Here is an 18,856-nt window from a genome sequence, read left to right on the forward strand (position 1 = left end):
ACCTTCATTGTGTCACTACTAGACAGAGGCACAGTATTCTAGATTTATTCTGTACATTTCTGTACCATTTCATGGGGTGGCAAAAGCCACATCACTATGGCTAGGCTTACAAATGCCCCAGGGCAGATAGCTTAGTACTATACTATGAAACTATGAAACTATGAAACCAGTCACCCATGTTGGTAATGACCAGGTCTAGAATATTGCTGCCCCTGGTGGGGGTGTGGATAAGTTGATCCAAGGCATTGGAGTTTATGAATTCCAGAAAATGTTGAGCAAAAGAGTTGGTACAAGAGTAGTTTTACCAGTTTATGGTGGGGTAGATAAAATTGCCCACTATTAGGGTGTTGGGCTGTAGCCTAATATTTTCCAGTGTATCAAGAAATGAGGAGTGGGAATCCTGGGGCTTGGTGGGGGATTTGTAGCAAGTTACAATTTGGATTGCGATCTTGCCCAGAGTTTGTTGCACTTGGATAATCTCGGATGCATTATGCTGAGCAACTAGCCTGGAGGTGTGATATCCTTAATGGATATGGACACGCCTCCACCTTTAGCGTTTCGGTCCAGGTTAGGTGGCTGAAAGGTGTGGTATGAATTATAGCCTGGTAATGCAGGGGTGGTCTCTGGAGCCTTGAACCAGGTCTCTGTCTCTGTCGATGTTCTCCATTTTAAGGAGTGCCTCGAGTGAATGCATTTTGAGGTTTAGACTTCTAGTATTGAGTAGAATTACCCTCAGATTTTGCTTGCTTGTACCTGTTACAGTGGTGAATTTGTCATATGAACATTGCCTAAAAAAGGCACTATAGGGGTGGCAAGAGCCTTAGCCAGTATCTGGAATCCCAAGGGCGACAGCTGCAGGCCATCTCTGGCAAAGTATCATGGTCTGTCGATCATGTCAGCCCAGGAAGACAGATACTGGATCCCCTTAGAATTACACCAGAAGCTTAGCCAGTTGTTGAAGTCAATCATTTTTTCCTTGTACTGTGGTATCATTCTGGGTGGTGGTACAGTGGCAGCGTTATTACCTCTCAGCAAGAGGTCCTCCTGTTCAATTCTCAGCTGGAGTGCCTTCTGTGTGGAGTCTGCATGTCCTGTCCGCGGTCGAGTGGCCTCCGAAAGACATGCGTGAATGGGCGTGCCTTTGCTGAAGGTTGGGTGTCGGGCTGGCAACTCGGCACCATAAAAATTGACTGCCAATCATTAGCGGACTGGAGTTCTGCTGTGGCGACCCCTATCTGGGAAAAGCCGAAAAGACCAACAACAACTGTGGTATCATTCTGGGTGATGGCAGGATGCTACTTAGGGCTAGGGTCATACCTGCCTGGGCTACAAGAACGAAGAGCTCCTCCATGTCTCTTTTCATGTAGTCCACAGAGGTACACCTCAGGTCATTCGCACCAACATGGACAATGACAGAGTTATATTTGAACTTGCTGTGGAGTGACCTGAGTGTGTGCATTATGTGGTGGATTCTGGCACCAGACAGGCAGCTGACAGTAACTTTCTCCTTGTTTAGCCTGATGAGTGGAACATCAGTTTGCCTGATTATAGAGTCACCTATGACTAGAGTGTTGGGTATGTTGTTATGTTTTATGGGCTGGGGTTGAGTTGCAAACTGAGTTTGTGGGCTATGTGTCATTTGGGTTGTGTTGGGGGGTGGAAGTTTCTTGTGTTTCTGCTTTGGAGGTCTCTGTTGCTTGAGCAGATTTTTATTGAGAGCCTCCACAAATGTAGGTCTGTGTTTTGTGTTGCTTTGTGTGCGTTTTGGTGGTGTAGGTTTTGAGGGACTATGTGATGAGTGTGGTGTGGTGCAAGTGTTTACCTTCTCCTCTTGACTGTCTAGTTCAGACTTGGGTGAAGAGAGCTTTGCTACCAGTTTGGTTATATAAGTGCATCTCTCACAGGTTGTATTGTTGGGTGGTAGGGGGAGAGGGTTGTCTGTGTACATGAAACAATTACTGCATTGCCCCAAGATGCCCAGATTCATCAGGTAGACAGGAGAAAACACCAGAGCTGACCCTTAGACATGCTGGATAGGTGCTTATTTATTAAGTACTAAAAACTGCTTTCCCCTCTAGACAAGTGAGAAAAGTTGAGAGCTGTAGTAATTTGTAACTAATTTGGTGCTTACAATGAGTTCTGAACAAGTGCTGAGCACAAAGAAACAGATCTGAGTGCTAAAACTAAAAAACTGGCTAGTTCTAAGGGAAAATTTTAAGAGCAGACTTTATGGCGCCAGGAATAGTTAAACCCTAGCTAAGCAGCGATGCATAAAGTGTGTATATATATATATATATATATATATATATATATATATATATATATATATGTATGTATATATATATATATATATTAATATAACAGTAGCAAATGAGCAAACTGATTTAAACAAGTTAACTAATAAAAAGCTAAAAACTGAGCTGCGTTCCAGCAGTCTTCGATCAGACAAGTTCTAACTGCACACTCCTGCCACTAGGGTGCAGGGGAACCTTTTCCAAAAAAAGATGGGCTGGATTAGTACTCAAGTTATACAAACAAAGCTAGATTCAACAGGTCTGAATTTAGTCCATGCTACAGCAAACAAAGCGTACCAATTTCAGAAAGAAACAGTTCAAATAAGTAGGCCTTACCCATGCCTAAACCTGGAACCTACCCATGCGAAAGAAAAGGGTGAAAATACTGTAAGCTACTCAGCAATACCGATCACTTTTATTGTCCAAACACAAGGAAAACCTACAACTGCAGAAGCACGGGAAACTGTAACACAGAATGCTTAGTTTACAGGGCCCAGTGTACAAAATGCAACGCCTTCTACATTGGGAAAACTGTTAACAAACTCAAAACCAGGATGGCCCATCATCTTCATCACTTAAAATACCTCGACCCGAATAACGCACTAGCTAAGCATGCTAGAGACAATACTAACCACAACAAATTCCGTTTTTACATAGTGGACACTTTGGCCAAAGAACCTCTAAATGGTCCCACAAACTTAATACTTGAAAAGCGGGAACTAGAATGGCAAGTCAGGTTGAATGCCAACAGAGGACAAGGACTCAATACACACATCTCCATCAACTGCTTATTAAACCTGAGAACTTTGAACCACCATAACTATTACTGACTGCGGATTTTTTACAAGTCTTATTATAGCATTTTAATATTTTTTTGATACTATAGTTTAATCAATATAGTCAATGATACAATCACGGTCTTTTATCTGTAAACTCGTTCACTTGTCTCATTAGCAGTTTATACTTTAAGCTCTGTATTTTAATGTATTAAAAGCCTGATTAACTAATTTTTCAGTCTCATGTAGGTCTGAAGAAGCATACTGCATGAAAGCGCACACTCGGTGGATCCAAACGACCCCAAGACCAGCTTGAACACATGAAAATGTGTTTTAGTATAGTTTTCTGTTTCTATTGTTTAATACTAAATGCATGTTATCTCAACAAAAGTTCCATGATCAAGAAAACACATGTTTTAGGACCGCAATGGTGCCACAAACAAGATTAAAAAAAAGGGGGGGGCCATTACTGAGGTTTTTCGGACAAGCTAGCTTACAGTTGACTACAACATAGCAATGTTTGGTGTTAATCATTCTTATCCTTAACAATGCCTACTTTTAGAATTCTAGCCTTTACAGCCCGTTAATTTTAATTTTTATTTTTATTTATTTTTATTTTAAGTTAGTTCTATTTGTACTTTTATTATTATTACTATTTACTGCTTTTCAACTGAACAAAACCCATGACAGCTCAGCAAATGACCAAAAACTCATGTTTAGGACTGCAAGGACACCACAAACAATATTAAAAAAAGGGCACCGTAATTCTGGCCCTTTTACAAGCAAACATACTGTTGACTATAACATAGGAATGGAGGTTGTTTTAATTTTTCCAATGCCAGCATATAACTCTAGCCAGTACAGTGTTTACTTTGCTGAAATGCTTTTCTTTTTATTTTATTCTATTATTTGATTGTATATCTATATTTTCTTGCCTATTAACTGAAAAAAAACAACAACAGCTCAACCAGAGTTCAGTTCCACGCAAAAACACCAGGTTCGATTTGTATTATTTGGCGCCAGAACAATGACCAAGGACAGAGCAAGAATACTTCTGGTACCAAACGCGAACATTTCCATTAGTTTCTCAAATGGCCAAAATCTATAAGAGCAAGATAACATGTTAGATATACTAGGAAATTAGATGGACTAGCTATTATGATTCCTAATTTATTTTTGCTTCACGGCATTTTATCTCTGGAGCTGAACATGGCATGATTCACGAAACTGACTCCAATTTATGGATATATAGAGAATTATCGGCATGCGTCTAATCTCGCCTTTGGTGCTGAAACTGTCTTGGCATAGTTTTTCATTTTTATTTCATTACTGTCACAGGACCAATTCCACTACTCCCCTATCATAAGCCACCCTCAAGTTCAGCTTCTTTTCTGTTGTTTTAGCCTTTATTGTAACATCTTGATCTTTAAAGCCCAAACCCTATATTTCTTAAAGCTGCCCCAAAAAGGTTCCGGTCTCGCTGGCTCATGCTTCATTCATAAGGATTAATTTAACAGTTACACTTATCAGAAGCCTTAAACATGATTTTGAAGGCAGAAGTACTAAAATCATTACAAAGGAAATAAACACGAGCCAAACATTTTCAGAACTTTATTTATGCATGTATTTATTAGTCTTCGTATTTTTATTTTTATTTTCACCAACACAAATTGCCCTCACTTACTTCCCCCTGGGATTTGGGTGATTTCTCATTCACTCACAAGCATACCATCACAGATTTCTATCATACTACCATCTTTTTCTATTCCCTTGAGTGCAAAGTCCATTCCCAAATACTAACAAGCAATCCACACACATACACATATAAACACGCTCTATCTGAGTGGAGCATTCACTCTTCCCAAGCCTCTAATACTTCCATCACACACACCCCGGTGAGCCCAATCTGACATACTGTAACAAAGATTTCTTCCCCCAATATTTTCACTTAGTTTCATTCCCGGATAATTGGACCTTATCCCCCAGCATTTTTCTCTTCCCAAATTCCTTCTAGGCATGCTAGGTGACTTTTCTGTGTTATTGTCCACATTCTCCATGGCACCATGAACGAGAATCATTCACTTTCGGTACTCCTATTGCCGTGGTCAATTTGCCCCTAAACCATTCGCCACCCTACTCCCCAGCCTAACCAACCATCTTACCATGCAACTTCTTAGCCCAACCCCACAGCCACACAACCCAGGGTGGTAACCATTTTTCCCCTGGCCAACCCAATTCAAGCCCACCTTTTTAGCACCTCCCCTCATTGGCAAGTGCCATCCTGACCAACCCACTCCAAGCTGGCCATTTTAGCCCCTACCCTCAGCCTGTCACAGTAGAGATACAGTTTCACACCCCTGCCACACCCCCTAACAGTAGATATTCTTCCATAACCACACCCCCAACTTTCGATAGGGGATCACTCAGAGATTCCCACAGCCTATCCATGCCCTAGGCCCATCCCGCAGTCACACATCATGACAGCCCACCCTTCAGCTACGTGGTGGTTTCACGATTGGTCAGCGTTTTTTGAACAAACCTTTAAGGGCTTGTTCACTTCCCCACCCTATGACAAACCACACCTCACACTTTTTTATGATACACACCTCTTTAACACATATTATATAGTGGTTTTATGATAGGTCAACACTATTTAACCCGTCCTATCCGAACTCATGAGCCCCAACTCACATGTTCTTTTCAGACATGCCCAGTCCCCCGCTTCACACGGGTTGAAATTTAAATGTATGGTTTTAGGTAAATGGAATATAACCATATTAAAGTGCAAATGTAACACAGAAACACTGTTTAAACATGTTCTTTTCCCCCTTGTTTGTATAAGTACGTTTGTTTGATTAAATATTTGTTATAAAGTTTGTGTGCTCACCTACTTGAAGTTCCCTGAATAAACTGGATTAATACTACGAAAAAAAGTGATTTTTTTTTTCTACATTATTTTTATTCTTTGTTTAAGTTATTTGGAAATAATATCGAAAATCTACATGCTTTCAACTGTTACTTATCAGAGTCCACACAGAATATAAGGTTAGAGTTATTAGTTTTCAAGATTTAATAACAATGTTAGTTTTAGTTGGCAAAGCTTCCAAGAGCCTTCTAACCTTGTATTTTAGGGTATCAGGAGACGGTTGTGTTTCCACAACTGCCCTCCATGCGCTGCATGCTTAGAATTGTCTGGTTATTAAGAGGAGCACTTTCACAGAAAAATCTCCTCTTTTTGCACAAAGTTATCCATGCAGAGGAAGCTGGACTACAAAGAAGAACAACAAATGGACAAACACACCTGCCTCTCCGAACTGGAGCAACACATCACAGGCCTTAAATTTCTACAATGGGACAACGCATACTTTACAGCATGCAGGAACAATTTACTCATTCCCAAAGGACTTTGCTTGCACAAAAAACTGCCCTGATGGTTCATAAATGATGCAGTTATCACCAAATGGAATAAAGTCCTTAAAGAAACAGGACTATGACTGCTGGATATGCTTATCAACCAAAACCTAAACCAACAAGACAGAATAAAAACCCTCATGGACCAAATGGACGACAGAATCAAAAACATGAGAGATCTGGACTCTAAAATTAACCCATAAAAGAAAAAATCCAAACTCTAGAATTGGACTTAAAATACAGGAAGCAACTGAAACTTACAAGAGACTTTAAAATTTACTTAAACACAGAGAATGTCTGAAAGCATTTTAATCAACCACAGTCATATTTTCAAAAGGCTCAATATCAAGGCCAGGAACAATCCCACAACTTGATCTTGCAAGAACAGGGTTTCTCGGGTGAAGCCCAATTTATCAACCAGCAGGCTCAGTGCAATAACACAGGTACGAGCAACATACAAGCTCACCCCCCCTTTCACCAACACATCCAATATGGCTTGCATTAACCACCAGGTTTTTCAGGACGGCCCCCAACTTCAGATATCTTCTCCGGTAATGAATGGCAAAAACCAGGGAGCAATAACTCGGTCCAAGATTCCAACACCGAGCATCCAGACAAAAGAAGTCTTCCACAAGAGACTGAGCATCTCCCCAGTTCAGACCCCTCAAACTCAGGACAGAACATGGCAAGGGAAGAGGGACCTGAAACATCTATGGGCCCCACCCCCAGACCTAACAGAACAAAGAACAAGCAACACAACCAGAAATGGACCAAGCTCCTGAACTATTCAGAAAAAAACACTCTTTTCCTACAAAACATATGTTCCTACTTTCCAAGTGTACACTTTCCTTATTCATTATATATCCACACTGTGTGCAGTGCCCGCACTTGTATGTACCATTCCTCCTACTTCTTGTTTTTTTCTGTCCAGGGTCATGTTCCATCACATTTTTCAAACTACAGGAATTTTTGTATACAACTTTCACTTTATCCTTTGGTATTTTATCTAGATCTGTGAAGACAACAAAGTTATCACATTCCTTGTCAAATACCTTTCTGGTCATATTGGCACTGGCATTGAATTCCAAGACCAGCGCCCTACCAAAATTTTCTACATTTTCCTTTCAAGGACTGTTACCCTCCTGGATGTTTACTCCTAATATAGGTTTAAACCTGTCCATTCTATCTCCATGGTCAATCAGCCATTCAGGGTAATTTCTAGCCTTAAACATTTTTTTCAAAAAATCCATTTCCTTCAAAAATTCATCATTGTTAGATGTCATTCTACATGACCTGATATATTGCCCCTTAACTATATTTTTCTTATAGTATATGGGATGTGCACTATCAAAGTGTAAATATGAATTGGAGTATATATTCTTTCTATAAACTTTTAAATTGGATTTGTTATTTTCTTTGTAGATTTCCATGTCTAAATATTGTAATTTGTCTTGACTGACGTTGTATGTAAAATCCAAAAAAATAGTACTCTTATTTAAAAAAGCTATAAAGTCAAGTATCTCTTCTTTTGGGGCTATCCACAAGATATAGATGTTATCCAAAAACCTTTATACATTGTCCAACTTTGAATGTATATGGAATTTAAAACCCTCTTTTCCTTCCATCTTGCCAAGACTAGGTTCACATATGTGGGTGCACAGGCTGTGTCCATTGCCACCCCTTTTATCTGGTGAAAAATTTTACCCTTAAAATAAATGAAATTCAATCTCAATATTAAGTCTGTTAGCTGCATCACCACTACACATTCATTGTGTCTTAAAGTATTATCTTCAAAAATATTTTCTTCTAACAGACTTAAACCCTCCGAGTGAGGTATACTAGAAAATAAATCAATCACATCTATGGTTAAAAAGGACATATTCTCTCTAAACAGGTCATGTTTTAAACAGGTCATGCTTTAAACATCTTAAGAAGTCTCATGAGCCCCTTAAGATATTTTTTTCTTTTTAACCATAGACCTTTCAATTTGATGTCTACATATTTGGCCAATGGGAAGGCTTTTGACCCATCGGCTGAAACTATGGGTCTTAAGGGTGGATCAGTCCCATTTTTATGAATTTTGGGGATTCCAAATATTGTAGGATTCCTCGGTTTATCTTCCTTTAAATAGTTCAAGGTTTTCTGATCAATCCTTCCAAAAATAAATCCTCCAAAACCATATTAATCCTTCTATAAGCTGTATTGATTTCATTCTTGAATGCACGAGAATATCTACTCAAAATCCTTCAAATATCATTAATTTCCCCTTTATACATGAAACAGCCCATCATTACAATCCCCCCTCCCTTGTCTGGCTTAATTACCCTTAAATTACTATCATTCCTAAGTTCCATCAGAATACTATCTCCTTTGGGTTTAAATTTGTCTTGTATTTTACCCTATGATAGTTTTTCTGATTTAACACTCAACATGTTAAAAATTTTTAATTTGTGGGTGTAAGGGGGGATTAAAAGCACTTTTTTTTCTCCTAAGCTCTCCTCGATCATGAACACTGTCTTCTGCAAAGAATATTTCAAAATTAATTTTCCTTGTGAACATTTTCACATCCAGTAAGGTTTTTGTCAGATTACCTTTCTTTAAAGGAATAAATTTAAGCCCCTTAGATAAAAGACTAAAATGTACATTTTTGAGTTGTACATCACTAAAATTAAAAATACTAAAATCATGCTTTATGAACCTATAACGGTTGCTTTTATCCTGCTTAATCAATTGGATAAGATAAGTGTACACTTGGAAAGTAGGAATATATTTTTAGTAGGAAATGAGTTTAGTAATTGTGAATCCAGTGGTCTAGTATATTTCGCAGAGTGTCAGGAATGTAAGGCTTTCTATGGTGGAAAGACTGAGTGTAAGCTCAGGAAAAGAATATATGGACACTGTTATGATTTACAGACCAAAAGAGAGACTAATGCATTGGTGAAACATAAACAAGAATGTACTAATGCCAGCTCTTTGTTTTTTGTAATAGAAAGTGTGAAAATGAATGGATGGGGAGGATTACGGGAGAAGAGAATCGAGTATAGGGAGCTATGGTGGCAAATCACTCTTCAAGCAAAAAGACCACCAAGGTTAAATGAGAACATATCTATAGCTCCCTTCTTCAAATTAAGAGCTGCAAAGCTTTAGATTAAGTTACCCACACTCCTTACAAAAATAATTTAATAATACTTATAATATTAAAAGTTTTTAGCCTTTTTAACATCTAAGTTTTACATACTAATAGTTTTTAAACACAATTTTTATGTACACACACCATGTATTTGAAAGAACTTTTTAAAAAAGGAATGATTTTGTAAGATTTTCTGCATTCTGTTTAAAGGTCACTAGATGGGGTTAAAGTACAATTTTTTACTATATATATATATATATTCAAGCTGGAATATTTTATATTTGGTATAGCTATTTTATAATTTTAAGGTCATGTTTTAATGCTTATCTATTTTAAAGTTTGTTTTGACTTAAAGGATATACCTAAGTTTCAGTTTTTTTTTGGATCTTTTTAAGTCTTATCAGTTTTTAAACTATTGAGTTCACATGTTCAATATATGCTTATTGTCAAAGGGTTAAAATTTCCTTAAACGTTATTGGATAATTTATTAATTGTTTTAACTGTTGAGAATATAAAAACTGTGTATTTGTTTTTCAGTCTGCATCTGATGAAGTACTTTAAATGAAAACATATTTGTGGAGTTTATTAAGAAACGTTAATGTGGTTTGGTTCATTGGAATAAAGCTGTTTTTATTCATTTTTTTGGCTGGATTTCCCTTCTTTGGGTACCTTGGGCTTTTTAATGGTTTTAGGCCACACCACAGTACTGCCGCAGCCCTCATCTCCTTCTCAGCACCATAAACCATAACTGAAATAATAGCAAGCTTTCCTCAGCCTTCTTTTTAAATCTCTCCAAGGCCTTCGATATGGTCAGTCACCAAATACTCATGCACATCCTTAAGACATTCTCACTAAATAGCCATGTGCTTCAATAGCTCCAATCTTGCCTGTGTGGTAGACAACAAGCCATCCTATGGCAGGACAAACTATCAACCCATCTACCCATCACCCTAGGTGTCCCCAAGGCTCCATACTAGGACCCTTTCTTTTCTCTCTCTTTATTAATGACCTTCCCACTGTCATCCCAAATGCTACCTGTATCCAGTATGCGGATGACTCCACCTTGATTTGTTCAGCCACCTCCCTGACAGATCTAATGACATTATCAAAGCAAAGTTGCTTCTTTTCTCCCCCACTTGTAAGTCTTCCTCATTACTCTTTACCATACAATCTAATAATGGTACCATTATCTCCCCAGATGTACAAACCAAACTCTTAGGCGTCACAATAGACAGCACCCACAAATTTGATATCCATGTCAATCAAACTATCAAAATCATTAACAAAAACTTGGCTCCTTTTATAAGATCAAACCTTTCCTTACTCCATTTGCTAGGACTGCTATTGCTTATTCCCATCTACTTTCCACTCTTCTCTATGCCTCCCCTCTACTCACTAATCTGAACAAATCTGCTCTTAGCAAACTCTCCAGCTGTTATAACCATATTGCTAGATTTGCAACAGGCACAGCCTATAGGACCCACAACTGTCACAACCTAAATCTTCTAGGGTAGCTAGAATGGCCTGGCCTACTTCAGTACAACCAGCTTATAATTGCCCATAAAGTTCTCAACTACCCTGATAATACACCTACACTTAAAATATCATCAACCCTTATATCAACCTGAGGTCACTTTGCTCTTCTAATAAACTACTGGTTCAAACATCCAAAATGAACAACTCTGCTGGGGACTCTCTGTTTGCTAAAGCTGTTGGCAAAACTTAGAACTCTCTTCCTGCTGATCTTACTCTTGAACCCTCTCTTACTCAGTTAAAAAAAAGCCTCAAGCTACACTTTAAAACTCACTGTCCTTGTTCAAAACACAGCTAGATCCTCCTCTATAGTCTGCAATCATGTTAGATTGCCTAGTCAATTTGTCAACGCTGTTTTAAAAATGTATGATTATATTACCTGCTTGCTCAACTGGAGCCTGTAAACTGTGTGTAACTTGTAATCATTTTGTGATTTTTACTGTATGTTCTACCTTGGAGCTTTTCTCCCCAGGCCTCCGCTGAAAATGGGCATGTATCCAGTCGGACTATCGTGGTCAACAAATGTAAAATAAATAAAATAAAATAAATAAATAAAATACATTTTTATATAATAAGAGCCATGAACATCTAATGTCTGGCAATATTCTGTTAAAAGCAACAGTCTGCAAGTTATGAAGGATAAGACAGATAAGAGGTTACAGCAGGAGTGTCCCGTAAAATCAGAGACAGACAGCTGAGATGGATGGTGGTGTGTCAGTGTGTGGGGAGCCTCCGGGACAAACTCTGAGCAACACCAGCTGTCATCAGGCAGAACTTTTCAACTTATTAGTTGGACACACTTGAAAAGATAATAGAGAAACAGTTTATGCATGTTATGAACATTAAAACGACATAAACTCTAAGATATGGCGTAAGGAAACACGATTTATAATGGCAGGGTCAAAACCATGAGAAAAATCATCAGGGATTTTCCATCAACTCAGGGACAGGGAAGAGGTTTAGCAGTGTGTGTGTGTGTGTGTGTATGTGTGTGTGTGTGTGTGTATGTGTGTGCGTGTGTTTGCATGTGTGCATATTTGTGGGAGAGTGATTGAGGGGGTACTTATGCCATCATAATACATTGGCAACCTTTGAGAACTACTGCATGAAAGTGATGATTTGCAGCCACTGTACTTAAGGGCAATTCAGAGACACACAAAGTAGCCCATAATGAGGTCTTTCCTCATTGTGGCTAACATATTTTTTATTGCACCCCCCTACATAGTGGAAGCTGTCCTTTTTGGTAGGAGGTCTTACCACCAAAGGTAGGCATTCTATCAGAATCCTAGGTATGAATCACCCACAAGGATTCATTAAGTTGAAAAAAAATGCTTTGAACTGCTTTTAATACTTAATTTTGGTTTGTTTCAGATGAATGCCTTTCTTTGACAGAAAGAAATCCTATAAATCAGAATATGTATAAATATTTGTAAGAGTGCAAGTAATTTGGTCCACTTTGTCCCCAAAACAAACTTGTTTAACTTCTTTGCAAAATGGGAAACGAAGAGTTTTTTTAGATGATAGAAGTATATTAGGAAAATGGATACTACACCAGCCTCTTCAGGTAAACCTTTATGGAAATTGAATGATGGAAAATGAGAAATGGGAGAGAGAGATTGTTTGAGGTCATCATGGAAACCTTGTACTTGGAGATGGGTAGATGCGGAGTTATAGTATTAGACTAAAATCACACTTCCACACATATTTTTCTGATTATTGCACATTTGACAAATTAAGGGGTTTAGTTCAGTGGACATATTGAAACTGCTTCCAGATCTGTCCAAGTTACTGAGAAATCACGTATGCCATAATAGCAAGAAAACAGTATGCACAAGTCCAACATTTATTTTGATATCACAAAGATTATCATTACATTATTATGATGTAATAATTTACACTACAATATGAACACCATGAGATTCATTTAGCTGGGAGATTCACTGTTTAACAAAGAAGGATATGCAGCTGAAATTATTGCAAAATATTTAAGTAAGATAGTTTTGGCTATATGAAATTGTGTCATTACATACAATGTGACATATCCTTTAATGAAATAGATTATATTGCTATATATCCTATAAGGAGATAAGAGAACAAAAAGACATTTGAGTGACAGTCTATCATTAAGCCAGAGAAATGCATCTCTTGGAAACTAAGCATTGCATAACAGATCTTAGAACTGTTTCTAGTATAAGAATTCCTATTCTAAACAGTGTTAGACTAAGAGGAATTGTCTACTGAGTCAAGTACATAATGTCCACACCACATTTACTTTGCATACCTTTATTAAATAACAGCCATTGCAACCAGTAATGATGCCAAACTAATTCAGATGCAACATATAAACCAATAACCATTAAACCATTAACTCAAGCCAGTTGGCGTAACCCTGCCTGTTCCGGCTGCCACTACAAAAAACTAGGTGTGTATTCCAAGCTACCTCAGACCTGGTGGCAAACCCATACAACTCATTCTTACAAGCCACATACTCTTAATGTGGCCACCAGTCAAATCTGGGCCTAATTTCAAGAGAGCCAAGGCCATGGAATAAGAAAAGGGGAAATCAAGGAGGGTGAAGCTGTAAGGTCACTGCTAACCTCTCATGTGCCATGCTGCCCCCCCCCCCCAATAGCCAGCCTCAGAATGGAGAATCTGGGTCATAGGATGAACTCTTTAATAGCAAAAACAATATCCAAATTAAACAAATCAAAAAACTTGTTATTCAAATGAATGTTGTCCAAATCATAAAATTCAGGATCCAGTCTGTCAAGATCTCTGTACTGAATCACATGAAAACCAATCTAGCAGACTGCAATACTCTATGGTTGATGAAATACCTCACTTTCTCAACAGCATCAGACCTTCTAGCCTTACCTGTGAAGCCTCGGTATGATGGCTGACCAGAACAAAACTAAATTTAGATACAGCTGCTGTAACCGGTGCATATCAGACATCATTCTGGCCAACAGGATTTTATCAGGGGCCTGAGCCAAATCATTTCCCCTGAGGTGAATTGCCACAATTCTGGGTAAGGCTTCCTCCATGGTAATCTTATGCCCGTTTTCCCAGAACTGAAACCAACAAAGGACTGGTAAGCCAAACTCAGTTACTTATATAACTTATTTATAAGTTCTATTTATCAACAGTATATGTATTATTTATTGGTTGTGATTTTAGCAACACTTGAAATGTTATAGTTACAAGTCTGTCTTTTATGCTGTTTGACATCACACATTTAATTAAGTGTAATTAATGGGTGGATGACTTGATTGGATTAAATTAAATTACAAATGCATATATAGGGAGGAATTGATGTGGTTACTTCATTCTGATTAAGTTAGCTGATGAAAACGTACAAGACAACTGTAGCAGCGTTATTTGTGTGAAGTCTACCTTCTGTGGTTTGTGCAATAAAAGTTTTTCGAACATTATAGCTGGAACAGCTGTGCCTTTTTTTCATTTACTTGTTTGCAGTTTGGCACAGAGACCACCTTCTTTGTGTTTAGTAGTTTGAACTTGTGGTCATGGATTCTCCAGCAAGTGCAGACAGTCGTAACTGTGACAACTGCAACAGCCACAGGATTGGTAGTGAAGTGGGAGAAGTTCGTAAACTTATTAGACAGAGGTCTGAACTGGTGGGTGTTTTGGCGCCACTGACTCAATCACTTATTACGCTTTCTACGAGCTCCTCCATTGAAGTATGGGTCCTGCTTCGAAAGAAGGGATGGCCTCTGTGAATGATAAAGCTAGTAGAGGTGAGAACGGTCAGTCTCGTATCACTAGCCTGGATGGTTTTCCCAACATTTTTTCAACTGGCAATGCCACAATGCTTACAAATGGGGCAGTATCTTTACAACCTAAACAAACTGTCAACATGGAAGTGACTGGGATGGCAGTTACTTACAAAGGTACTGACATTCATGTTAAAGATATTTTTTTTCTTTTAAAATAGATTTTAAAGAGTCGTTTAGATCACAGCCAATGGCAACAATGAAACTTATGTACAAATGATTTCAAAGATGGATAGTATGTTATTTAAATATAAATCTTAGGAAATGGATAATGTATATTTAAAACACTGTTTAAGCTTGAATATTGTTCCCAAGGGTTTTCGTGTGTGTAAATACCCAAACAATGTGTTAGATGGTTCACTATTTCACAAAGAACTTATAGCAGCATTTGATAAATGTGGAGTGGATATTATGCGAGCTATTATTAAAAATAATGAATGTGAAATGGATAGCATGTACACTGCAATTGAAATTACTAATCAGAAAATTATTAATGATTTACTGTTTGGTATTGAAAATGAGAAGGTTAAATACTATGAAATATTAAAGGACATAGAAATGAGATGTGTAAAAGTATATGAAAGAAAGGCTAGAAAAATAGAAAGGGATATGGTAGAATACAGCAATAATGTACAATATCCCAAACCAAAGGTATTGGGAAGAAACAAAAATTTTTATTATAGAGAGGATGGATATAATATTGATGCACACAATAATGATGAAAATGAAGACCAAAGCGATTTATATAATATGTGTGACCCTTTAGAGTTTCCCTCTCCCAGGAGATCAGAAAGGTTAAAGAAAAAGGAACCCATAAATTACAAAAATGGGATCTACCAGCAAAAAGGGAGGAACACATACTGGAAACAATAGTTACAGATGATATTGGTTTTAATGATGGTGTTTTTAGTTACAAAGGTTTTAATAAATTTAACCTCACTGATATTCCAATTACTAAAGTGCATTTTAATTTATTTACTAAAGGATTCACCTTCATTCCCAGGGTCAAGGCCAGTATTGTTAACCTACTAGTGGATGTGATGATGTTTATTAGACAGAGGAATTTAGAGCTGTTTTTTAATGGTAGGAAGAGGGAAAAAGATATTTCTGTTTTAAAGAAAAAGAGTACGTTTAATCCACCCCTACACCCACAGCTCAAAAACTTCGAGAATTCACTAGAAAAAGAACGTAGGGAGAAACTAAAATACAACAAGGTAAATTCAAATCTTTCCAAAGAAGAATTGGATATTTTAACATCCTGTAAAGAAAATAAAAATCTTAGGATCATGAAGCCTGACAAGGGGGGTGGTGTGATTTTAATGGACCAGATTACCTATGATGCCAAAATGTTTGAAATGCTTAACAATGAAAATACCTATGAGAGGGTATCAGTGAATGAATTCAATATAGCACATAGGAAACTTACGGTATGTCTAAATGATTTGGTATTAGAGGGACTAATAGACCTTGAAACTTACAATTTTTTATATGTTGAGAAACCTAAAGTTCCTTTCATTTTCTGCATTCCTGAAGTCCATAAAAACCACAGAGATCCACCTTTAAGACCTATAGTTTTGGCTGAAGGTTCTTTAACAGCTCCCCTTTCTAAGTATATAGATGTTCATTTAAAACAAACAGTGATGGAACATCCCAATATCTTAAAAGGTTCATGGGATTTTTTAAGACATATAGATAATACTGACCAAGAGAACACTTCTTTCTTTTTAACCTTGGATGTGGTGGACCTGTTTACATGTAATCACCATGATATAGGTCTAGCATGGTTCGAGGAATTTTTGGAAAGTAAAAATCCCATCCCCTTTAAGGTATTTCGTATATGTCTAGTACTCATGGATTTAATTCTAAAGAATAACTTTATATATTTTCAGGGAGAGTACCATAGGCAATTAAAAAGGGTGGCAATGGGTGCACACTGTGCACCCACATATGCCAACATTATTTTATTATATTGGGAGAACAAGTTTTTTTTTAATTCAGAGTTCCAACAGTGTTGGAATTATTATGGATGTTTTTTGGATGATGTCTGTCTTTTCTGAAACAGTACAAAGGAAAAATTTGTAGAATTTTATGAGTTTATTTTAAGTACAACAGAATTTTTAAAGTTTACTTACATAGAATGTGAATATATTGTAAATATGTTTAAGGAAAGGGGTTACCCAGGTGATTTTTTACAAAACATTATCAAAGAGGTAGTCAAGGCAAGGATGACTAGATTTTCACCTATATTAGGAAATATTGAAAACACAATAAATATTAACAAAGAACACCACCAGGGTGGGAAACGCTATTAGTCTGCCATACCATCACATACAACGGGGAGTTTTATTTGATTAGAAATATTATTAATAAGGAATGGAATAAATTTGCTAGTTTAACTGATTTGAAATTGAATTTTGAAGAACCTCTCAGGTTAACATACAGAAAAGGTTGTAATATTAGAAACATTGTAGAAGGAGCCAACCATGGCCCACAAAAAACCCATAAGAAAGGGACAAGTAAGTGCGGTAGTTGTCCCTATTTTAATGTGAAGGAAAGTGAATTTTTTTTTTTTTTTAAAGTAGAGGTAGACTTATTACAACAAAGGGTTTTGCAAATTGTAACACCAGTGGGTTAGTATATATTGCAGTATGTGAAGCATGTGATTCCTTCTATATTGGTAAAACCAAGAGAAAATTAAAGCAAAAGATATATGAACACAATTATGACATGAGGAAAGGAAATGTTAATAATGCCTTATACAAACACACATTAGTATGTGATCAGGTGAAATCCCAGTTCATTGTTATAGAAGTTGTTCCTGTAGATCCCAGGGGAGGACCATGGGTAGCTTGTTTAAAATATAAAGAGTTATATTGCCAAATAATATTGGATGCCAGTAGCTCCCCTGGTCTGAATGAAATGGTTTCCCTAAAACCTGTTTTAAAATTAAGATCTGCAAACTTATAATATAATACAGCATATTTGTGCATATCTATACAATTTTTATAAGATTTTAACTTATATTGAATGTTGAACAAATATTTACTATTTAACATGATTAGATATTCATTCTCTTTTTAAAAAATTAATTGTACCTTTTGTTATTAATTTTATCAATTACCACCACAAGATAGTGGTATTGCACAAGATTCTCATTCATTATAATTTGGAAGTTTATACAAACTTTTAAGTTGTATATACATTTTTTGACATTTGTACAAGTTACTTAAACAACTTATTTATAAGTTCTATTTATCAACAGTATATGTATTATTTATTGGTTGTGATTTTAGCAACACTTGAAATGTTATAGTTACAAGTCTGTCTTTTATGCTGTTTGACATCATACATTTAATTAAGTGTATTTAATGGGTCGGATGACTTGATTGGTTTAAATTAAATTCCAAATGCATATATAGGGAGGAATTGATGTGGTTACTTCATTCTGATGAAGTTAGCTGACGAAAACATACAAGACAACTGTAGCAACGTTATTTGTGTGAAGTCTACCTTCTGTATTTTGTGCAATAAAAGTTTTTCGTACATTATAGCTGGAACAGCTGTGCCTTTTTTCATAAGGTGAAGGAGTAGTTCATTGGCATGGAAGGCACACGCATACAAGGATGTGAACAAAGCTGCTATTGTAACAAATGTATAAAAATTACCTGGAGACTTATACAGACCTTGAATAACAAGGGAAATGAGTTGTCTCCCAATAAGCTGTCTGGAATCCCAGGAAAAAACCCAAATATTCTCAAGTCCCTTAAGTACACTCTCAATAATCCAGTGGCTGGACACTAGCTGAAGGTCCAAAACGTGCTCCAACCATACCAAAACCGCTAAGTGTTCTCCAGGAATTTTAGAAGCATTGCCTGTGGCAGACCTGTACACAAAAAAATTGAAGTAACAACTGCAACCCCC

General features: G+C 37.1%; 1 protein-coding gene across 2 annotated transcripts in view; it reads right to left on the reverse strand.

Moving 5' to 3' along the window:
- Positions 1-18,856, reverse strand: part of KCNMB2 (potassium calcium-activated channel subfamily M regulatory beta subunit 2) — a 1,871,591-nt gene that overhangs the window by 1,211,741 nt on the left and 640,994 nt on the right. The gene's annotated exons all lie outside the window — the stretch shown is intronic.

Source organism: Protopterus annectens, chromosome 4.part1 (assembly GCF_019279795.1).
Source record: "Protopterus annectens isolate FY-2018-M chromosome 4.part1, PAN1.0, whole genome shotgun sequence".
In the NCBI taxonomy this organism is placed as follows: Eukaryota; Metazoa; Chordata; order Ceratodontiformes; family Protopteridae; genus Protopterus; species Protopterus annectens.